The sequence below is a fragment of the Triturus cristatus genome, chromosome 10, assembly GCF_964204655.1.
Source record: "Triturus cristatus chromosome 10, aTriCri1.1, whole genome shotgun sequence".
Lineage (NCBI taxonomy): Eukaryota > Metazoa > Chordata > Amphibia > Caudata > Salamandridae > Triturus > Triturus cristatus.
Genome location: NC_140593.1, coordinates 609,462,568 through 609,487,631, shown reverse-complemented (window position 1 = coordinate 609,487,631; position 25,064 = coordinate 609,462,568).

Here is a 25,064-nt window from a genome sequence, read left to right as displayed (position 1 = left end):
GCGATCTGAGCCCAACTCCTGTACTGCTTTTATGTTCTTGTTTCATAAAACTTTTCAATAAAGATATTTTGAAATTGAAACATAAAATGCTACTTGGAGTAGCCCATTGGAGTGGGTCATCGCTATGATTAAGAGTAAACTGTGCCTCAAAGTGAGTAACCCACAGTTCAGGAGAAACATGGTTAGTGGGAATCTGATTTAATTCACCACTGCCCCGTTTAACAAGTTGCCAGAATTTGACCATAGTTTTCCCTTCTCCGGCATCAAGCAAATCCTTCCAACGTGTCTCATGCCAGTCCTTCTTGGCTTACAATTGGGTTGTCTTATATCTAACCCTGGCTAATTTAATGTCGCCCATAGCTTTAGATTTTATGGCCCTTGATAGCAGCCTGTAGGCCTCTCTACAGGATTTATTGTACCAGGAGGCTGCCTTGGGGCCGAGATCTTTCCTGGGTTTGTGACTTTTTATAAAAAATGGTTTCAGTTGAAAAAACAATTCATTGTGGGTCTGAACGATAATCTGATTGATGCCCTCCTGTGAGTCACAACTTCTGAGAGTAATTATTGAACAAACTACTAGTTCCTTCATCTTTTCCCGTTCCCTGTCATCATTAGCGATCCTAGCCCATCTTACTCTCCTCATATCGTTTGTGAGCCTGCTGTTGGCCTGTTTATGGTCTGCTGGGCCGGTTTTGACTTTTGATTTACTTGTTATTACATCAAACATTGCCAGGAGCAAGCTAAAATCTATGCAGTTTACCATACCATCCAAAGCACTTACACAGTGTCTTTACGAGTTCAAAACTGTCTCAGTTTGCAAATATGGGCCTCTTTTTAGGTATCTAATTCATTGATGCGGGTACTGTTATTTCAGTGCCAGGGCCTATTTTCTGTCCCAGTATAACCCTGTTCGGGCTGCCCCTCACTGAGAGTCCTAATACAGCAGTACCCCGGTGTGAGAAGTTGGCCTGGCATATGCTGGTCACTAGTTATAGTGGCCACCTTACACCAGTCCAATTCGACTCTTATGGTAGATAGGTTTAAGACAACCTTTTAAAGAAAGCTATCCTAGTGGTAGCTGTGGAGAGCAACCTTCAGGCTAAGTCTCAGAGGAATGTAAAGCAGATTGTTTTACCTTATAATCTCTTGAATTACCAAATGAAAGGACACCACACAGGTATATATATATAAAATGTATATGTATTTATTTCTAGACACACTCTACTAATCTCTTTATGAGATTAGAAGTCAGGAACATATGCAAATATCAACATTTCACAATAAGTTAAGCACAAATATGGCTGGGGCCCTAGGGGTGTACCAGACCAGATTAGAAGTCAGGAACATATGCAAATATCAACATTTCACAATAAGTTAAGCACAAATATGGCTGGGGCCCTAGGGGCGTACCAGACAATATACTAAAAAAGAGGTTTAGGAAAGTCGACTTGCAAGGGGACAAGGCCTAGGGCCTGTAGAATCGCTGGGGCTTCACTAATCCACCCAAGGCAGGTAAGTAAAGGACCCATGGGAGACGCGTGCAGTGTGAGAACACAGCCGCGGGTTCCCTATTGATTTCAATGGAGCAAGTCGGGGTTGGATGTTTAAAGTTTAAGGGTACTTCTAGAGAGTCTACAAGCAAGCCACTTACAAGGTAAGTAGTTTGAGGGCCAACACCCACAGGAGCACCGGAGTGCACGAGTTACCTCACCCAGGGAAGCCAGGTGCATAGGTGTCTTTTGGTGTCGGGTCGCGTCGTCGTTTTCAATGGAAACAGAAGAAGTTTTGCTGCTTGTGAAGACTGGAGAAGTGTCCGGTGGTATCCAAGGCTGAATTCAAGATGAAGAAGACCTGAAAGCAGAAGGGACAGTGTTCACAGTTATGTTATTGACATTTGTAGAGCGCGACTGTTACCCGAAGGTGTCCTGGCGCTATTATATGAAGTCCATCCTTGGTCTGAGCTGGGTGGGTATAACAGGACTTTAGAGCGTAAATAGCCATGTTTTCAGGGCCTTCCTAAAATCCAGGTGTTTAGTAGTACTTCTAAGGTGTAGTGGGAGAGTGTTTCATGCCTTGGCTGCTCCCACTAAGAAGCTACGTCCTCCCCAATTAGCTTTTTTTGCGATTGGGACAGAAACTACTTTTGCCTCTGATGACCGCAACATTCTTCTGGGTGTATACCATTGAATGTGCCTTATCAAATGAGTGGGTCCACTTCCATGAAGGGACTTATGCATAACGCACATGGCCTTAAACAGAATTCGTTTTTTTACTGGTAACCAATGTAGCCTTTTAATCTCAGCCAAGATTGCGGCGTATTTTGGAATCCCAGAAATCAGTCTGGCAGCTGCATTTTGCTTTAGTTGGAGTTTTTTTAATAGTCCCTCCTGGATGTTTAGGTAAAGGCTATTACAATAGTCCAATCTCGATAAAGCCAGGGCTGAAACAACTATTCTTTGGCTTTCTTTAGGTAGTAGCGGCAGGATCTTTTTACATGACCTCAATGTATACGATGTAGCTGAGACTACCGCATTGATTTGATCGTTAAAGGATAGCTTATTATCGATAATGATTCCTGAATTTTTTACTTTCCCACTAGGAGTTGGGAGGGGTCCCAGTGAGTCTGGCCACCATGCTGGGGTCCAGAAGTTTAGATCATTTCCAAAAAGAACCACCTCCGTTTTGTTGGAATTTAGTTTGAGGCAATATTGAGCCATCCAGCTGCCCACCGCAGTCATACAGTCCTTGAACCCGGATGCTGTACTCTGAAGTCCCCCAGGAAGTAGAGAGACCACAATCTGGGTATCGTCGGCATAGGAGGTGAAGTAGAACCCAAAGGATTCTACTAAAGGTGCCAGTTGTTTTACGTAAATATTAAAAAGTGTTGGGCTAATGGATGATCCCTGAGGGACACCACAAGGGAGGGAGTATGATTTGGCAGAAAAGTCTCCAAGAGTAACGGTTTGCCCTCTATCAGCTAAGAAAGACTTAATAAGTTTCCAAGCTGTCCCGTTAACTCCAATCTCTTGCAGCCGATCCATCAATAGCCCATGATGGACCATATCAAAGGCTGCGGAGAGGTCCAACATGATCATTGCCTCTTTTCCTCCTTGGTCCAATATAGATCTAATTTCCTCTCTAGATTTGAGGAGCGCCGATCCGGTGCTATGTCCCCCCCGGAAACCATACTGTGTAGGATCCAGCACATGACCTTCTTCCAGAAATCTGAAAGTTGAGTATTCATTATTTTTTCAGCAATTTTTGCAGGTAGTGGGAGCCTAGATATGGGCCTACAATTATTTGAATCATTGGGATCCAAATGTGTTTTTTTCAAAAGAGGTAGGACTGATGCTGATTTCCATACTTTGGGGAAGTAACCTTTTCCAAACATGCTATTTATAATAGTTGTTAAAATTGCCGAGACTGGTTCCGGAGCTAATTTCAATACTGATGTGGGACATGGATCCATTGGTGAACCTGATCTGGCTTTCTCCAAAAGTTTTTCAACCTCAGAGACTGCAATTGGTGTGAAATTGTGGAACTGAGCCACTATGCTATTTGGGCTTTTTATACCTGTCAACCCAGATAAAGGTGTCAAGTTTGGAGTGTGTGAAAATGTGGAAAAGTTGGCTTCAGCCTTATCAAAGAGGGATTTAGCTATCTTATCACAGAGTTCTTGACATGCTTTTATAGGGGGGGAACTGGTTGAGCCAAGACTGTGAACAGTTCTTTGGTGGAGTTTTTTGCAGCATTGATTTTAATGGCAAAAAACTCTTGTTTTGTTTTATAAAGCAATTGTTTATATTGCTTCAAACTGGCTTTATATACTTTTTTTTATCAGTTTCACCATACTTCCTTCGCCAAGTTCTTTCAAGATGTTTAAAGAGGAGTTTTTTCTCTCTAAGTTCTTGAGAGTACCAGGGTGAGGTCTGTCGATCTCTAGAATTGCGGAGGATTTTTTTTGGAGCCAATTTGTTACTTACTGCTTCTAGCCAATTAGAATAATTCAGAGTGGCTTCATCTAGTTCAGAAGGAAGATTAGGGAAGGTGTCTACTAAAAAGTTGTTTAAATCGTCAGCCTTCACCTTTTTCCAAGATCGACTAACCATCTGTTTCATCCTCATTTTTTTGGTACCCTGCGTGGGGGATATTACCATGAATTTCACTACCTTATGATCCGACCAGACCACAGGGAAAATGTCAGCAAAAGTGACTTGTACATTATTTGAAAATATTCCATCTAGGGTATGGTCTGCCTTGTGTGTGGAACCAGAGATCAGTTGCTTTAAATCAATCGTGTTCATAAGATCTACTAGCTTTGTGGTATCACGTTCACTTTCAGCTTCTAGGTGGAAGTTGAAATCCCCTAATATCGTGTAGGAACTTGCACTTAATTCATTTTCCACCCAGCTGCCGGCTTGTGTTATAAACCGGCATTTAGGACCAGGAGGCCTATACACAAGAGTGCCTTTAAACGTAAATTGGTGCGAAAGATAAAAACAAAAATCTAGTGCTTCGCACTCCAAATTAGATGAGCTTTGAAGGTTACGTTTAAGGAATCTTGATAGATTATTGCTAATCCACCTCTTTTCTTATTTTGTCTATTTAATGTGTGGCAAATATAACCCAGGGTGTGGCTTTCACCATATCTGGGCCAAAGGCCTCATCTGTCCATGTCTCCGTAATAAAAGCGATCTTAATGGCTTCATTCTCAATTAAGGAAGCGCATTCAACGCTATGTTTGACTAATGACCTTGCATTCAATAATAGGCATTTAAACAAATTCTTTTCTCCACACCCTCTCTTTTCTTTAGACAGTATCTGTGTGGTTTTAGCCAGCTGTGGGATGTACAATGGTATTATTGTTCTGCAGCTGGGACAGCTCATCATGTCATTAGCAGGCTTTTTATCAGGGAAAATACATATACACCGGGAATTATACTCCTTAGTATTTAAGTTGTACAGCATTGCGCTAGAATAGGTCCGGCGTCTGGATTCTCTTAAAGTAGAAAGGGCATGGGGGCTAGCGCTGTGCGCGGGCCGTGCGCGGACAAGTGCAGACGGGCTTGCCTTAGGCGCGCCTTCAGCGCGCCAGCAGTGCGCCTGCTGCGCGCGTCCACTGCGCGCTCGTGCTGGCATCCGGTTTTAGTAGCCCGGAGGAAGAGCCACTAGTACGTCAACCTGCCTTTCCTCTCAAGATGGCGGCCTCGCCCTGGAACGAACGGACCCCAGAGGAAAGCTAAAGTGAGTGTGTGCAAGCAATAAAAGCGGCGATTCAAGTTAAAAAAACACACCATCACAGCGTTACTATTAAAATATAAAATACAGATTCTTAAAATACCCCAGTATCAAGCTCCTTTAAAGTCCCCCGGCTCAAGCCTCAGGGGACCACTTGCCAGTGACCCGGGGCCAGGAAGATGGATGCCCACGGAAGTCGGGTGATTTCAGGTGATCAACGGTGTTTTGACTCTTCAGCCATGAGGTCCAGGAGGCATCGACGACAACCAGGAGCTGGATTCGGAGTGTCTCACAAAGTCTGCAGCTTACTGAGGTGTCAGCAACCGGATTGGAGCCAACAAGCCTTGGCAACAGCAAGTCTTGTGTAATGTGAAGAAAGTCAGTGGTGCAGACCAGCAAGGTCTGAGGGACTCACCCAGCGAGGGTAAGTCAGGGCAGGCTTGGAGCAACCAGGGGAGCCCTCTGGTTTGATGATAAAGTCTTCAGCGGACCCACAAGCCAGCCGGCAAGGGATCACAAAGACATCTGATGAGGATTTGCTTCACAGAAGCCCACGGTCACTCGGGACGAGGTATGCCTCTGATTTTCAAGGGAAATCCTGCTGGTGGCTTGCACCATATGTGGTACAATGCACAAGTTTGTAGAACGTCGTGAAGGGGTTGCACTCGACAATAGTGCACGGTACCCGGGTATTGCTGTTCCTCGTCACTCGTGGGGTCCACTCGCCTCAGCTCTGCTGGGGACTCACAATGGCTGTCGAGAAGTCAGGAAATCCACTTCCGGGGATGCAGGGACTTCGGGCTCCAGCGGGAATGGGAAAGTTTGCGACCGTTGATTCAAGTTTTTGGTGCCTGCCAAGCAGGGGAGTCACTCCTTGACTCCAAGGGAGATTCTTCAGTGTTCCAAAGGTAGTGGAACACCGATGGTCCAGGATTCTTCTTGTAGAGCGTCGTCCAGGGATATCTGACTTGCAATGGCAAGGGTTCCCTAACTTATACTAAAGGAAAGGGAGGGACTAGCTCTATGACCACTCCTCTGGGAGGGTCAGGGGAGTGGGTGGTTACACCCACTTCCCTTTGTCCAGTTTTGCGCCAGAGCAGGGGCAGGTAGCCCCTGAACCGGTTTGAGCTGGCATATGCACAAGGGAGCCTACTGCTCCCCCAGTGCAGGACGTCAAAGCACTCTAGGAGTGCACCCACCCAGCCCCAATACACTAAATCCTGTCTGGAAGGTGGTTACACCTCCCTGTGACAGGATGCCTATTGTTGGGCCTCCTCCACTGCGAGTTTCAGTCAGCAGCAGGAGGGCAGCCCAGTGTCTGTGCTGGTGGCATCCATGTTGTGATGCCAGGGCTCTTTCAGATTTCTACCGTGTTTCCACAGTAGGTACATGTCTTCCCCTCTAGAAGGGTGGGATCATACTCCCACATCAGTTACTGGTGTGGGGGTATGATTCCAAGTTGTTTGACACTAAACACAACATGTTTTGATGCAGTCATTCCAAAGTTAGCATTTGCCGCTAGGTCATAATGCACTTAAGAGTATATGGTTTAACCACATCCACAAACAGCCACAGAGAATAGACTCTGCCAGCTGCAGAGGGGCCCTGCTCATGCAGAGGCACCCCCTCACATTGTAAACCAAGCACCCTGCTCTCAGGATTGATAGGGCCTGCCTTAGGGGTGACTGATAGGTTTATATGTGTGTGTATGGTGAGATATAGGAACCTATACCTCAGTGAGGAGTGCTAACACTACCTCACCCAGGCTGCAGTAGCAGGCCTGTGGTGTCAGATTTAGTCTGCTTCCCAGGGGTGGCATAATACATGCTTCAGCCCCTGGTAGGCCTGTGAAGTACCTATGCCCTTGGTACCTAAGGTACCATATACTAGGGGCTCATAAGGTACCACAGTATCCAATCACTAGTGCATCTAATATGCACTCCAAGGGGCAGATTTATGAGCCCCTTGTGCCTCATTTACGCTGCCGTTGCATCACTTTTGTGACGCAGCGGCGGCGCAAATCCTGCGCCATGCTGCGGGTATTTACAACGCGACGCATCTGGGAGATGCGTCACGTTGTAAAGCCCTGCGCCAGCAGTAGGCGTACCTGTGCAGAGGGGGGCGTTCCGTCGTAGGAACGCCTCCTAAAAGTGGCTGAGTGAAATCCACAAGATTTCACTCAGTCACTTTTGAGCCCATGCTGCGTCAAAACCCTGCGCCTGCTTGAAGCAGGCGTAAGGATTGACGCAGCATTGTAATGATAGGGCACCCCCGTGCCTTGCTGGAGCTGCGCAACTCCAGCAATGCGCCGCCTTTCCGACAGGAGATGCGTCACGCCTCTGCCCATCCGAGTGCCACGGTGCGCCGCATTGTAAATGAGGCGCATCAATGGTGGCGCACGGGTGGGCAGATGCGTCGCAACTTTTCTGGCGCATCTCTGCTGATTAGCAGAGATGCGCCAGACGTCATAAATCTGCCCCCAAGTTGTTTAGAGAGAACAGATAGACTGGGGCCCTGAATAGCAGGGACCCAGCCAGACTATAGCCAGAAACCAGTGTAAATATCAGAAAAAAAGTGGGGGCAACATAAGTGCAGATCCTACTCTCCTACACCCAGGCACTCAGAGAGACCTCTCATTGTGGCACTGCAGGCTCTCACAGAGGAGGAAAACACACAAGATGATGGACGGAATGTTGCACAATGGCAAAACATTCACCCCCAGTCACAGATCAGGGTTTAATCCATCGTTATTTTGCTCACCACACCACCCCAGTTCAGACATGGACATATGCAAATCAGTCTTGACCCTGTGCCTCATGGGAACAGTCCAGCCCGAACTGCCAGCCATGTCTTCCCTGGACCGGAATCAAGCATCCTAGGACCGGTTTCTGGCTATCAGCCGTCATCAGCCAGGATAGCTTGACTCCAGTGACGTAGTGAGCACGGGACCCACGTCTGGGCATACCCTTCCCACATAGGGTGAACAGCAAAACACACAAGATGATGGAGGGAATGTTGCACAATGGCAAAACATTCACCCCCAGTCACAGATCAGGGTTTAATCCATCGTTATTTTGCTCACCACGCCACCCCAGTTCAGACATGGCCATATGCAAATCAGTCTTGACCCTGTGCCTCATGGGAACAGTCCAGCCCGAACTACCAAGCCATGTCTTCCCTGGACCGGAATCAAGCATCCTACGACTGGTTTCTGGCTATCAGCCGTCATCAGCCAGGATAGCTTGACTCCAGTGACGTAGTGAACACGGGACCCACATCTGGGCATACCCTTCCCACATAGGGTGAACAGCAAAACACACAAGATGATGGACGGAATGTTGCACAATGGCAAATAATTCACCCCCAGTCACAGATCAGGGTTTAATACATCGTTATTTTGCTCACCACGCCACCCCAGTTCAGACATGGCCATATGCAAATCAGTCTTGACCCTGTGCCTCATGGGAACAGTCCAGCCCGAACTGCCAAGCCATGTCTTCCCTGGACCGGAATCAAGCATCCTATGACCGGTTTCTGGGTGGTGAGCAAAATAACGATGGATTAAACCCAGATCTGTGACTGGGGGTGAATGTTTTGCCAATGTGCAACATTCCGTCAATCATCTTGTGTGTTTTTCTCACAGAGGAGGAGCCTCATATGGCAGCTCAGAAAACACTCAGAGAGGGCTCACAGTCACACAGAGTGCTGGCAGAGGGGCTTCACAGGGTGGCACCACAGGCAGCCTCAGGGAGGCCTTGCAGAGGGGTGTCGCATAGGGGGCTTGGACGGCAGAGCCACTGGCTGTCTGAGAATGACCTCTCATGACAGAGAAACAGAACTTCTCATGAGAGGGTTCACATGGCTGCACTTTCACCTTTCACAAGCTAGCACCTAATGAAGTTACAAAGTATAAGGAACAAAGCACCAAAAACTATGCTTGGTACAAGGATATGTCCTCTCCTTCGAGTTCCACACCGCTATAAGGGCAGGCAGCATTCAGCATTGTGAATGTCTTTGGTCATCAGTGACTTTCACTATCAGTATAATGTACAGTTGAAAGCACAAGATCCCAACTTTAAAGCTTTCTCTGCTGACACATCCTACAGAAAGTAAATATGTGCCTTATTGTAAATGTGATATCAGTATATAAACATCATTATTGTTTCCTTTCATAGATCCGCCCTTTTTGTCACTGACCAAATGATATCCATCATCACATTTTCCGGGTGTTGGCACGTAATCTAAAATGTACCCTTATGTTCTGCCTTTGTAACAATATATGTTTTAAACACAGTGGTCCCTAAACAAGGACAATGAAATTTAAAGAATAAATATAGAACCAGAATCAGTACTATATTTGAAGCTGTTCAGCCCGACAGAAATGCTTTTAATTCATAAAATTAGCACAAAAACAATAAAGTGGGACACAAGCCAGCGTCCTACTAGGTGTACATACAGTATATACATAAAACAGAAAAACAAACAGGAAGGCTCAGGCAGAGCGACTTGCTTGTATATTATACATCCAATTAGCACAAGCAAAGATGTGGTGGGACACCGTTACACATGGGTAATATTGTTTGGGAAAGCATTTACGGTGCATATTTGGTTGGCGACGACGACGTTTCGAAAGGGGCGTTGCACATGGGGTGTGTACCTGGAATGAGTTATCAATCAACACACATAATTTAGAGCGCCAATGATAAAGTGGTGGTGCCGACCATATGTACACCGTAAACGCTTTCCCAACCAATATTACCCATGTTAAAAGCATTTCTGTCCGGCTGGACAGCTTCAAATAGAGTACTGATTCTGGTTCTATATTTATTCTTTAAAGTTCATTGTCCTTGTTTAGGGACCACTGTGTTTAAAACTCATAACTACCCAAGGTCCCTGACCAATCAGATTGGGTTCCCTTGTCATTTATAAACTTTGTAACAATATACAGCACTTCACTGACAAGCGATATTAAGCCCTTAATACACAGAAATACAAAAAAATCAATTTTGAATACAAGTTTCTGAAAATGTTGGCAGGTACTGGAAATTGTGTTGCAAGAACTGTTTCCTCTTCACCATCTCTTGAGATTTCACCATCCAATTTTCTCCCAAGAGAACAGCATAAAAAGTTGACCAAGTGAATATTTTCACAATCAATTACCAGTTTTTGTCTCTACCCTTTCCAATTAAAATCCACATCCTGGTCTGTCTCCTTTTAAGTTTAACTCTTCTATCCTTCTCGTCCAATGCTGAGCTGTTTGTTCGCTGCAATACAAGATATCCACTAGGTATATTCACTGCATGGATATTTGAGAAGATTGGTTTTGTCAGTGATCATTACTTACTAGGTGAGAGCTGTCTGCATAAGGCGTTGTAATTAATTATTTACTGTATGGGCAACCAATCTTTATATTTTTCATCTATCAATCATATTCCAGGTAAAGATAATGCAAACTCGCTTCAGTTACCCATTAATTCTTGCAGTGACTTCCTCACATTAATTCACCCATAACAACAGCACATTTGAGTGTTGCCAAGTTTTTGCTGCAAAGACATGCAGGCGTGGGCTTCTCCATAAGGAGAGTGCTTTGTTGGAGAGTGTTCTCACATCCATTTATGAGAAGTAAGAAGAAGCACTAGTAAAAGCTTTGTAATGGAGCCAATCCACTATAGCCATTGCCAAGTGTGAGTGTTTCAATCGCTTGCAGACAGTCTATAATTAAACACTTTCAGATGGAACAATGCAGAGCATTAGAAAAGTGCCATTAAAATCAATTATCTTTAAGTTAGGGGTGGCAAATTTGTAATTACGCCCAGTTAGCCCCGGTAACATCCGATATGTGCAGTATCTCCTGTTATCGCACATACTGTAATTATCAAACACAAGAAATTCTATACACCTCTATCTTGGTTTTATAATTGCAGTATATCATGCAGGGCCATCCGTAATGACGGCCATAGTCGTGAAGAATGAACTTCGCAAAAATCACCTCAAGGCCGACATAGTTTAGTTTGCCTAATCCCATGGGTTGGATTTCAAGCCCATGAGTGACATAAGGCTTCAGTGATTTGTGGTTCATTACTGTCTCCCAAACTGTAGTAGGTAAAAACATTGACAGCCTGTCTGCATCATGGTGTTCTTTCCCCACTACCGGAGGTCCCGCCCACCCTGGGAGAGGAGAAGAAGCATGAAGAAGTAAGGAGATAGGTAAGCAACTGCCACTTCCTGCCCCGGTGAGACATCAGGAAAGTCCCAGTGCACTTCAGGGTCTTTTTGACAAACTTTGTCAGATTTAGACAGAGCGAAGGTGATGAACTTAAAAAATGTGCAAAGTTGTGCGTAATCGGTCCTTGCAGCTCCGCGTCCCCCTATCTACCTCTAACAAGAGTTTATGGGAATAAGTGCTATGGCTCTCAAGGTTTGCTATGCCTTGCCGTTGTCCGTCTTCTCTGACACCAAGAAATTCCTTTCCTCTTCTCTATCAAAATCATCTTCTCATTTCTAGTGGAGCAGCAGAATTTTAGCTCCACCCTTACATGTCACAGAAGCACAATATATGTGCACTTAGTCGCATATATTGTGTTTGCTAACTTTATTAATGTAGAGTGAACTATTCAAATTTATTACTGAAATGCATTCACTGTAGAACATTAGAGATTCATAAATGTGTGCACACTTACGTTTAACCTAAACATGAATGAAATGTAGTCTCATACATATTTGCATGTTAGTCTCAAATTATGTTGCATTTATTTGAACAAAAACCAAAGGAAATGAGGCACAGGGTCAGTCAGGGTCAGACTGATTTGCATATGGCCATGTCTGAACTGGGGTGGGGAAGTGAGCTAAAGAATGATGACGGATTAAACCCAGATCAGTTGACTGGGGGTGAGTGCTTGCAATGTTCAACACTCCGTCCATCATTTCCTTTGGTTTTGCTTTGTTTGCCATAAATTGGCAGGGTATGCTCAGACGGGAGTCCCTTGCTCACTTTGCCACTGGATTCAAGCAAGCCTGGCTGAAGACGGCTGAAATGCCAGAAACTGGTCCTAGGAAGCTTGTTTCCGGTCCCGGGAAGACATGGCCTGGCAGTTCGGGCTGGACTGTTCCCATGAGGCACAGGGTCAGATTGATATGCATATGGCCATGTCTGAACTGGGGTGGCAGAGTGGGCTAAAGAACGGTGGTGGATTAAACGCAGATCAGTTGACTGGGGGTGAGTGCTTGCAATGTTCAACACTCCGTCCATCATTTCCTTTGGTTTTGCATTTATTTGAACTACACAGCGTATGTTTGCATTTATTTTGAAGTAATACGTGTACATATAATATGTACCTGAAGTGTACATTGTGAAATTTCACCATAGCTAAATTAACTAGGCCTGAGTTTCTAATGCATTTTGTTTGCCTTGCATGTTCTCTCCTCTGCAGGTGTGGTTTCCAGGCTCCAGTAGCCAGAGAAAGGAGTGATATGTATTAGAGATAGTGAGACATGAAGAGCTAATAAGTTGAGGAAGCATTCTAATCATCTCTTATCAGCAATGGTGTACTATCCAAGGTCACGTGAATGTCCCGGTTTTGTGGGAAAAGAAAATCTGGAGATGTTGCCGCTGTGAAAAGTGAAGTGTAACAGCATTGGTCCCTGGAAGGGTGGTGTGAGTGTCAGATGATGAGGATGTATATGTATGCTTCAATTAATGTATACACTGTTAAGAGTTTACAGCAGACACCTTTTGAACTCTGCTCACCCTATTCCTGAGAGTGTAAAGCTTTATGCTAAGTACTTGTTCTCTTTTGGAAGATTTCTACTGAAATCTTCATGATGCTGACACCTTCCTGCTTCTTAAATTTCTCTGAGATGTTTCAATTATGAACCATCCCCAATCTAACTTTAGAGCCCTGGTTAGATGACTTTAAGATTTATACATGCTGAGAAAGAGAGGTTGAGTTTTTTTAAGGAACATTGACTTCTGATTTCTTCGCTTGTACTTATGTGGTTGTGTTATCATATATTTAATGCTATCAAACTGATTTTACTTTGACTACCCTTCATTTCTGAATTTGGTATCCAAATGATGCTTAATTTACAGTGATAGTAATTAGTTATTATTGTGTAATAAACCCTTGTAACTTTAGGTACCAAATCCTGGTTCTTATTGTGTGGCCAAATGGGCTACACAGATTTAAAATATTTTATTGATTGCTAACAAAAGCACAAAGATCTCTTGGTTAGAATTGGTAACCATGCTCTAACACGCCAACACTAGCCATTGAAGGGTCTTTGTTTTACATTGTATTCTGTATCTTTTTGGTGAAAGCACTTAAGAAATTCAATGAAATTAAATCCTTCATATTTGATTCATAGTTGTTAGTTTTGTATGCAAAAGGCGAGTTTTATGGAGAAAAACACTCATATTAGGCAAAGTTGTTCTGTGGAAGAGAGTTAATCGTAGGCTCTAACAATGTTGTACAGCGTCTATCTTGTCAAATGAGAGAGAATGATTGTGTCATATTTTCAAGAACTCACCAGTAGATGGCATTACCATCTTTCTATAGAATGATACATTCAATTCAACTTTGTTTTACATATATTACTGTTTACAGTTGAATGCCCTGCTCTTCAAGGAAGTACACATAACATTTTTTATGCACAAACTTTAATTCACCCAAGTCGTGAATTTAGTGAAATATATTGCATTACACAAGTACATCTGGTACAGTAGGTTTGCCAATACAGACACTTAGGTCTCAATCTGAGTGCTAAAACAGATGGCAATATCCCCTTGCCCCAGATTTACTGATACCAGTGACATTGGTAACTTAAAATGATTTATTACTGGTGTAATCAATAATTCTCTTCCTAATACAACTAATTAAGTGTCATTCCTTCTCCCCCCTCCTCCACCCCAGTAGTTAATTTTCCCATCCCCTGTACTTCATTTTGAGAATTCACCCTCTTTTAGCAGATGAACGGGCATATTTACAAGGTGATTATACCACCAGAACGTCACTTTTTTTGACGTTCCGGTGGCGCAATGCCCTGCACCATATTTACAAAACAGCGTTAAGCCACTTTGCATGGCTCAACTCCGCTTTGTAAATATAGTACCCTTTCACGCAGGTATCTGCGTGAAAGGGGTGCGTAATGGGTGTTCCACCTCAACACCCATTGCATTTTGATGCCGCCCCATGCAAAAGTTGGCGTTAGATTGTTAAAGATTGTTTATGTGCAGGAAGGTGTCCCTTCCTGCACATAAACAATCATTCCCTACAACCCAGACACCCTTGCACTATGGCGCAAGAGTGTCTGTGTTGGTGCTAGTAGCTATTTTTAGAGCCGGTGCAAGGGAAAATATTCTTGTGAATGCAGTGCATCCCTGCATTTTTCTAAATGACACAGCGCGGCACTGCAAAATTTTATGCAGCGCCATTTCCTTGTGAATATACCCCAAAATCTACACTACAGATCTGCAGTTAGCTTGGATCGCATGATAATGATGGTGTTGGGTCTTCATTTTTGTATCATATGACTGGAATGGCCACCTGTAAAGAAAGTATCAGCGGTCAACCCAAGAACAAGATATAAACATATCCTGTAACAAGATTGGGTTCTGGTTCCAGGTTTGGGCAATGCTTCAGCTAACTTCTGTTTGCAACAAGTTTAGAAAAAGACCAGGGAATCCTGTCGACGAAGTCAAGGACTTCCATAGATTGCATTGTATTAAAATTGTGACCTCCTGGCTTGATTCCTCAGAAGCATATTGTCTAGTCTTTTCCTATTGATGCCTTCCAGAAAATTAAAACAAACCTGGCACAAAATGTTATGTTCAGCCGCGGTCTGTGCAGGTAACAGCAGTGGGGCAGTGGGGCCGGGTAAGGGGGTATTTCGAGGGACGATACAGAGGGGAAATTAAATAAATAATTAATTTTCCCTCTCTCATCCTCCCTCGAAATCCCCCCTTACCCCGCTCCACCGCTGTTACCTGCACGGACCGCAGCTGGTTATGTTGGAATTTACTTTCCAAAGAAAATGGTGATTTACGTTGCAAAATTTCAAGAAGTAATGCAAAGTATTTAAAAAATGGGGCAAACTCAGTATGCGCGACTTTGCTAAGGTTACATACTACATAATGCTTCAAACATGTTTCTCTCTTCAAATACTAAAATGACTAGCCGTGGGACAGAATATATATTTGCTTAATGTATAGTACAAATCGAGCATAAATAATGCATCTTCGGGGTACTTCATTTAATTCAATGACTAGGATGTATTTGTTTAAAGCTCTTTTCTAAGGGTAGAATGATTTATAAACCATAGATACATTAAAAAAATGCTTTGCACTGCTACAACAGGTTTTCCTCTCTTTTTGCCTTGGTGGTGTAACATTTACTAGAGTAAAATCTCTTTGCTCAGTAATACTTTAAGCAATTAGCAAAATTGAAAATTAGAATTGCTCTATTTTTGAGCCTCTGAAAGGCTTATATAATATGGCTCTCTTGTTTGCACACTACAGTAAACAAGTGCCTTTTAAAAGCTAAATCTGTATTAGAGAGGAGTTCTAATTGCAACACTTTAATACAGTAAATAGCTATTACGCTGAAATGCCTTATCTATTCCCAGAAGCACTTCCTCTAAAGCTACAATTCCTGGACACACATTTTATTGCTATATTAAATACTGCATCCAATTAAGCTGATACTGAGGAACTCCTTGCTGTTAACACTGAGCCTTCTATTGATCAAAATAATAAATGTATAGATTTATTCTAAACATATCGAATAAAAAGTGACTAAGATTTAATGGCAGCTCCATTGCAACTGCAAATACTCCTCTGGGGGGGTCAACAATATATTAAGCTTGATTGCTTCATTAGAAAAATGTGGACTGTGAAGTCCTTTTTATTGTGATCCATAACTTAAAAAATATCTCATAATATTTAGCCAAATCCACCCGAGGATAATGATTGTTAATTTTGGCTTAAGGCAATTTAGAGATTGTCTTCAGAAAGGGGAAAAGGCAGTAAATTAGACTAATATATTCCGACTTCAGATATTTGTAAGAGTCTTAAGCCATAAAAAAAAACTTTAGTCAACCAGGCTCACCGGTCCTCCGGTATTAAATCCGGCATCTCGTAATATGAAAAAGTTGATAGTATTGACCGAAACATATTGTTAGTAATAAGAAATGCTGACACTATCATTTTAACTCGTGCACCCACTACTCATATAGTTTCGTAATATTGAAAACATTAGTACCTGGATTGGCATACTGGGATCTTCTCAAATACTCCGAAAGATTGATTTTATAGGGACTACGTACCAACATAGGTCGGTTCAGGAAGCCTTTTGAGGATGCTTGATCCACGTCACTGTCACGTGCTGGTTTCATTATTTACCCTGCCTGTGACGGCAGGTCAACTTGTCCGTTTATTACTGTATAGCTTTTTTATGTTAATTTTTCATAGTTGTTAGGGCTACTTACAGTGCAAGGATCCATGCTCCGAACAGTTGTTTAAGGATAGAGCCTGATCATGGTAGCAGTGAGGAACATTTTTCTTTCAACAAACAGTACGAAATCCATGGGTCTAAGGCGAAAACTAGAAAAATACGTGCTATAGAAGCTACGAACAGATGAATTTTAATCTATTCAGATAGTCACTAAATGCCCACCTAGAGGCGCCACAGGGCATTTCCCTTATTAGGACCAAATCCCTCACTCACCAAAAAGGTGACATGCTTCATCATGGGGATTCTCCTCTCCAAGGAAAACCTGGTTCCTTGGAGGGCTACAACCATCTCAACTAGAGAGAGGAGCGCAGGGATGTTTTGAATATCTAATGGGATATCCTAAATCCTCATGTAAAAGACAAAAGTGTGAATGAAGGCGCAGCGCAAATAATATGTAAGTGCAACAGTGTAAATTAAAACTGTATAAGAGTTGTACAATCAAACATTTATACGTATACACCCTTTACCAGGATTAAAACTAGAGCACCAGCGGTATGGATTTAAAACCGCTCTGGTGACAGTGAAAAGAATGGTCGACATGTTTCAGCCATAATGCCCAAGCTCGGGTCAGGCTTTCATCAGGACCTATACCAGGTGCTACTGTGAACACAGTGAGAACCAGTGCAACAAAAAGGATACCGTAATGTAACTATATCAATGTATCCAATCACTCTTCAGACTATCATTGGATGGAAGAGGAATATACCTAAAATACAAAAACAACTCATTAATAAAGAAAAACTATATTCATCAATCATAAGGTGTGTCATGTGACTTGCTGAATAGAAAATAACTTAAATCTCTTACCCGCATGTGCTGGGTATTCAGTCCCACCTCTGCCTGGCAGCCGCTCAGGAAGGGGGCACCGCTCTACAAGGGAACGGTGTAAATTGCAATTAACAAAAACTTGTCCTTCCTATATCCATGGGTAAAAACTGACTCCTATAGAAATTCAAGAAGGCAAGTATATACATCTGACTACAAACTAGGAAAGCATCAGGGAACTTATCAGTGTGAAAACAATCTAAGCAAAAACTAAATAAAAATATTAAAAGCAATACTGTAATAAAACAAATTCAATTGTGATTACACAAAAGGCCAAAAAGAAAGACGGGCCAACGTCATGAAAAATATGGAAACCAACTCTATTATAGTACGATCTCGTGTCTATGCAGAAATCTGATGCATAAGATGTTGATAAAGCATCAACATCAAACGCTCATTTATAAAACTCAAAGAAAATAGCCGAGGGCCACCAACCAGTTAGAAGATCTTATCTACAACCCTTGGCCTTTACTGTTTGTAAATGTTTTCAAATGGGGAATGAAATGTTTTCAAATGGGGAATGAAAACGTAGTTCCAGCCAACGTGGCCCTGAACTTCTCCTCAATACAAGATAACAATATTATTACTGCCAGCCGCAAAGTAATTCCGTGCTTAAGTCAAAATAACATCGGGACAAAGGCCAGAATGGCAAACAAACGAAAATAACAAAATACCGAGCCCCTCTCACCTGTCCGTCGTTACTCCGTGTCGTGTAGAGCCGGCGACCGGAGGTGGAAAGGAGACGGGACCCGCGGCCAGTTAAATAATACACTGCCAACTCCAAATGTTACTCAGCTGTGATCGTCACGTGGGGTCAAAAAGATCACGTGTAGAGAACGGGACTACGCAAAAGTAAAGCGTAGTCCACTAATTGCCTCCACAATCGCAAATAGTTTATGTCAGAAGTGGCCTTGCTGGAAAAACTTGACACTTTCATAAGTGACAAAGTACTCCCGAAAGAGCGACCTCCGGGATATAGTACACACCCCTTGATCCTTTCGCTACTAACCAAGTGGAAAAGGGAGCCTGCGCTAATCCTGAACGCTACTCACACGCGCATGCGCTGTGAATAGATAAAATACCGCTCACATTCACTACGATATAATATCTGCTGTTCACCCGATGGGCAGGGATATAGAAGCCGAGTGAACCCCAGAAGACCCCTGCAAATCTATACAGTGGGCAAATAAAGACCCATAAATAAATACTTAGGTTCTTTTAATTAATGTTCAAAACACTGTGATGTTTGGGTATATAATTCAATCGGGTCACTAAATAGTGGCCCCTCACCACATATGCATGCTCTATGCATAAAACAGATGACGTCCCCTTCTCATGCGATATATCATTTGATTGTGCAAGTCTCTTGAGAAACAAATTGGTGCAAGGAAGCACAGGGGGTTTCATTCAGAAAGAAAAAAAAAGGCTGACCCTATAATGTTTGAATGTATAATCAGATCCAGCGCCTGGATGGCCAAAAGCCAATATCCAAAGCTACCGGTCCTCCATCTGGAAACAAACACTCTGTGTACCCTGGATGGCTCACAAAAATACTGACAGGGGGTTTCATCAACCGAAGTATGAAGGTCACGGTACTTAAAGTGAAGCCCACGGGATATCGTCATTTAAACCTCCACTGTCACTTTTTAACTTATGAACCCACCATTGTTCGCGTCTGAATAGAAACGAGGTCACATCTGTAATATGTGTTGGAATGAACGGTTTCACCAGTACAGTCCATTTGAGGTCTGCTGGGTTATGTGCAGCATTCAAAAAATGTGTAGTCAATTTGGTGGAAGATTTCCTACTCCTAATGGTGCTCTTGTGTTCCAGTATTCTTGTTTTTACTTTCCGCGTAGTCATGCCTACATAGCGGAAGGCACACGGGCAGGTAATCAAGTATATCAAATTATTGCTATTGCAATTAGTGTTACTTTTTAAAAGCCACGGTCTTGGTGAGCCGATGTCAATCTCAGTCGTGTGGATCGTGTGCGAACAAGCTGCGCAAGCCCCACAAGGAAAATGACCCTGAACTGGGGATAAACCCCAAAGGGTATTCTGTTGATTCGTATTAGGAATGTGAGGACGTGTATGTACCAAACGATCTTTAATATTGGTACTCCGTTTGAAAGCAAACAATGGACGCGGTAGTGTTGCCCCACCAATATTCAGAATCTTCCAATTTGCCAGGATGCTCTTTTTAATTTGGTTTGAAAAACTGCAAAAAGTATGCACACATGCCAGTCTGTCCTGAGTGGCTTTAGGAACACTTGGTTCCAAAAGAGCCGCCCGATTGTTATTAGCAGCTCTTTTAAGTGACTTTTCACAAGTGTTTTGGGATTTTTGCATGTTTGTAACTGCAATGCCAAAATACTCGCATGCTCCGGATATTTACTAACAGAAGAGCAGTTTCTTTTAATGCGTAAGAATTGGCCAAATGGTAAATTATCCCGCAGGGCCTGGGGATGAAAGCTGTCATATAATAGAAGTGAATTTTTGGCCATGGGTTTCTTAAATAGTTCAGTGCTAAGCCCTCCCTCCATTGGACTGATCAAAATATCCAAGAATGGTAGCTGAGTATTGCTATACTCACATGTGAAATTTAAAAAGTCATTCTGACTGTTCAACCACGCCTGGAAGTCGACAATAGATGTTGATGTCCCTCTCCAAACAACAAAAACATCATCGATGTATCTTTTCCATAATCGGATATTATCCATGTATGGATTATTGATGTTAAAAATGCATTGTTGTTCAAATCAGTGAACATACAAATTCGCCAGACTGGTGGCAAAAACGCTCCCCATCGAAGTGCCTGACACCTGGAGAAAGAGACGATCCTCAAATTTGAAAAAATTCTCTTTCATCGCAAGTCTCGCACAATTGACAATGAAAGGAACTGGAGTGATTGAGTCCAAGTTACTGCTTAATAAAAGGGTTTCAATGGTGGCAAGGGTCTCATCTTGTGGAATACAGGTATATAAAGATTCCACATCGAATGAAACCAGAAAATCTTCCTCCGGTTCAAAAGAGATCTCCTCAACCAACCGTAAAACATCCTTGGTGTCCTTCAAATAGGTGGGCATTTCCAACACCAATGGTCTCAAGAAATGATCCACAAAGGTGGAAAGAGGTTCTAACAGTGAACCCACACCTGATACAATGGGGCGTCCAGGTGGGGGTCTCTGAATTTTATGCACTTTGGGAAGTGTATAAAAGTATGGAACTACTGGATGGATTTTAGTCAAAAACCTAGCCTCACTGGCAGTGATCCAACCATTCGCAAGAGCTTCTTCCACTATGATCTTAATCTCCTGCTCCAATCTCTTGGTGGGATCTGTTCTCAACACTTGATAGTATCGTTGATCATCCAATTGTCTCAAGCATTCAGTCGGATAAGCGGAGGTGTCCACTACAACAATGGCTCCCCCCTTGTCAGCCGATTTAATGGTTACTGAGTCATCAGAAGATAGAGCGCGCATGGCAAGGCGCTCTTTCTTAGTTAAATTCTGAAATTGTCTTGAGTTGCTTGAACAAAGACTGTCAATCTGCGAGATTATTGCCTTTTCAAAGGTTAACACCTGTGGGGGGTACTTGGTTAGATAGAGGATTGAATGTGGATTTGATCCTCAATCCAGTATTCATATCTGTCTCGATAGCATCACCCTCAGATTTATCTTTGAAATAAAAATGTAGCCGAATCGTTCTAAAAAATTGAGCCATCTCTTGTCTCACCTCAAAAGAATCACCACGGTAAGAAGGTACAAAACCCAATCCTTTATTCAATAAGGTAAGTTCGTCTGGGGTTAAGATCTTTTCACTGAGATTAATGACTAAGTCATCTCGTTGCTCGTTCCTGCCCGTGCTTCCGTCATGCTTCTTGTTGATCGTGCTGGTGGATTGTCTGCCCAGTGTACTTGGGCCTGTCGGTTCCGACGTTTCCCTCGCGATCTCCCTCGGCCATATCCTAAAAAAGACTGATCCGAGTAAAACTGGGACTGCGGTTGGTAGGGAAAAATGTGCCCTGGTGGTGGAATCGGGGGATAGCCAAAAGTCCCAGGGGGCCACCATTGCGGTGGTGGTTGAACAACACCCCGTTGGCCTCGCCATTGACCTCTGCTTCTTTGGTTATAACCTCTATTCGGAGGGTGGGCTTGATTCGAAAGTTCAGAATCACTAGACCATTCATCACTGGATGACGTGGAATAATTAGATCCATACCTTTTCCCTTGGCGATTGTATTGGGGAGGCACATACTCGGCACTTGTATACGGGTAAACTTTTTCCATTGAAAACCGAGCCAAGTCTTTCTTGAATTTATTTATCTTCATAGTAAGGACAGAATCCTTGAATTCCTTGTTGTTTTTGTTGTTTTCCTCATTCCGTTTCTTAAAAAGAGGACCTGATAGAGTGACTTTAATTTGTGATTCTAAGGACTGGATCTCGATCAATATGGTGTCTGCGATGCGCTTGGCTGTGTTAATTATTAAAATTAACCAATCACGAGTACATCGCCAAGCTATCAAAGACCAGTCCTTAAGAAACAATTTATCATCCAGAAAGAGGCGAGGAGCATTTGTCACAATTAGTCCTGTCGGGGCACAGTTTCCCCTCAAATATTCTGTCATAAAGAGATTTAAATTATTTTCTATTCAGAAAGTCACATGACACACCTTATGATTGATGAATATAGGTTTTCTTTATTAATGAGTTGTTTTTGTATTTTAGGAATATTCCTCTTCCATCCAATGATAGTCTGAAGAGTGATTGGATACATTGATATAGTTACATTACGGTATCCTTTTTGTTGCACTGGTTCTCACTGTGTTCACAGTAGCACCTGGTATAGGTCCTGATGAAAGCCTGACCCGAGCTTGGGCATTATGGCTGAAACATGTCGACCATTCCTTTCACTGTCACCAGTGCGGTTTTGAAATCCATACCGCTGGTGCTCTAGTTTTAATCCTGGTAAAGGGTGTATACGAATAAATGTTTGATTGTACAACGCTTATCCAGTTTTAATTTACACTGTTGCACTTACATATTATTTGCGCTGCGCCTTCATTCACACTTTTGTCTTTCACATGAGGATTTAGGATATCCCAGTAGATATTCAAAACATCCCTGCGCTCCTCTCTCTAGTTGAGAGGGTTGTAGCCCTCCAAGGAACCAGGTTTTCCTTGGAGAGGAGAATCCCCATGATGAAGCATGTCACCTTTTTGGTGAGTGAGGGATTTGGTCCTAATAAGGGAAATGCCCTGTGGCGCCTCTAGGTGGGCATTTAGTGACTATCTGAATAGATTAAAATTCATCTGTTCGTAGCTTCTATAGCACGTATTTTTCTAGTTTTCGCCTTAGACCCATGGATTTCGTACTGTTTGTTGTAGCAATGATTGGGGAATAAATCCAGTGTGGTCTTTAAATTTCCCTAAGACCCTCTTGTTTGTAATCTGTTTTGGTTTGGTAGGAACATTTTTCTTAGTCATCACATCTTTTTATATTTCCTGCTTTTTTTTTACCTTCTCTCTCTTTATGATCCTTCGCCTACCGCTCAGGCTTATCACTGCAAATGCAAGCAATGAACAGTTGTTAGGTAATGATGTTTAAATGGAATGTAAATTCTAGATTGAAGACAAAGAACTAGCATGTGCTTGTTGGTATATTCCATCTGCTCCAAATGTTCAACGTTTATCTTTGTTTGGACACCCGAGAAAGCATCCCTAAAATCCTACGTATTAAGATATATAAGTATAGGCCAGCATGGAGATACAGTGAAGAGAAGGTAGATCTTGGGGCAAATTATGAATTTCTGTGATATATTAGTCTGTAAAATCTAAAGAAGTTTACAATTTCCCAAGAAATGTATCTCTTTCTCAATAAGGGGCAAAGAGTGTAAACTTTTTTTTATCCAACTACACCACCTCACAGCCAGCCAAAATGCAGCAGCAGTTGAAGGTAAGATGTTTTCTCCTGCCCTGTTTTTAAAACATATGTATAATTTCTTTTCCACTATGAGTTTTGAAACAATGGCCAAAGATGTGAGCAGCATTGCAGTTTGACTGTCTTGAACTTGTACCAATCTAACAGTTATTTAAAAAAAAAAATGTTTATGGGTCTTATTTAAAGTTTAGCGTAGAGGATACTCAGTCAAAACGTGATACATATCCTGTCCGCTGTATTACAAATGGGAAAGGTTATAATACACTTGTAATACTGCGGATGGAATTTCCACCCTGTTTGTGGAGGAGTAACCCATCCACAAAACTCAAAATAAGGTTCTGTACCTCAGACGGCATGTACATGACCAAAGCAGAAGCCTCAACCGTGGCCTATAATGCTTCATAATGGTGCTCAATAAAACCAAAGGGCCTTATTTATGAAGGCCTGTGTCAAATTTTCACCGACATTGCGTCACTTTTTGTGACGATGGGGTGACGTAAATAATGCGCCATGTTGCACCATATTTACGAAGTGACACATCTAGGCAGATGCGTCACTTCGTAAACCCCTGTGCTACATTATACCTGCGTCAGGTATAATGTATGCAGGGTGGGCGTTCCCCCGCAAGAAAGGGTCGTAGGAGTGACGCAGTGAAATCTATAAGATTTCACAGCACCACTTCTAGGATGCGAATGCGTCAAAACCTTACGCGTAAGGCAGGCGTAACATGGAGCTTGCCCCATGTCAAAGGACACTTTGCTGGAGTTGCATCTGTTTTCAGAAACACCCCAGCCATGCACCACTTTTCGCCGACAGTTAGTATCTGTCATTCCTTGTGACATGATGTGTCATAAAGTATATATGACGCATCCATCATGTCGCAAGGAGGGCGCACTGAAAAGTGTTGCATCGCTGCTTTCACGCAGCGATGCAACACTTCTTATAAATGAGGCCCAAAGTCTTTATGTAATGTTCTAATACCAAATGTATAAATGAACACTTCTTAAATGCCCCTTCAAATTCTCTTCAGCAAATAGGCGCAAAGTAGAATATGACGGCAGACCAAAATTCATGAAAATAATTTTGACATTTTGCACAATTTTTTAAATCCTTGCTCCACCCCTCCAGAGTCATCAGGTTCGATTTGTAATTTAGATTTTTCTTTTAGGAGTCAATGTGGTTTATTAACTATGTGTTTCTACAATAACTTTGGAAATTATCAACTGTATTTCTTAAACTCCAAACACAACGCGACACTTGAAGAGAAATTCGTACAATGGTTTGACTATTGGTTGGCTATTGGTTTTTTTAGGCGTTTCTGGGACCATGCATAGTGATGCCCTTGTTTGGGATTCCACCCTGAAAATAATAACAGGTGTATGGGTATGGTTATTGTGTGTACGTGTATGGGTTATCAATGCCTAGTCCAAGAGTGGGCTGAAGGAGTGGTAAATGCTAAAATTGTATTAGAATTAAAGTGAAAAGTCAATCTCAACATCAACATATAAAAAGTTGACTTTTATCAAAACCAAGTGTGTGCTCATTGAATACGAA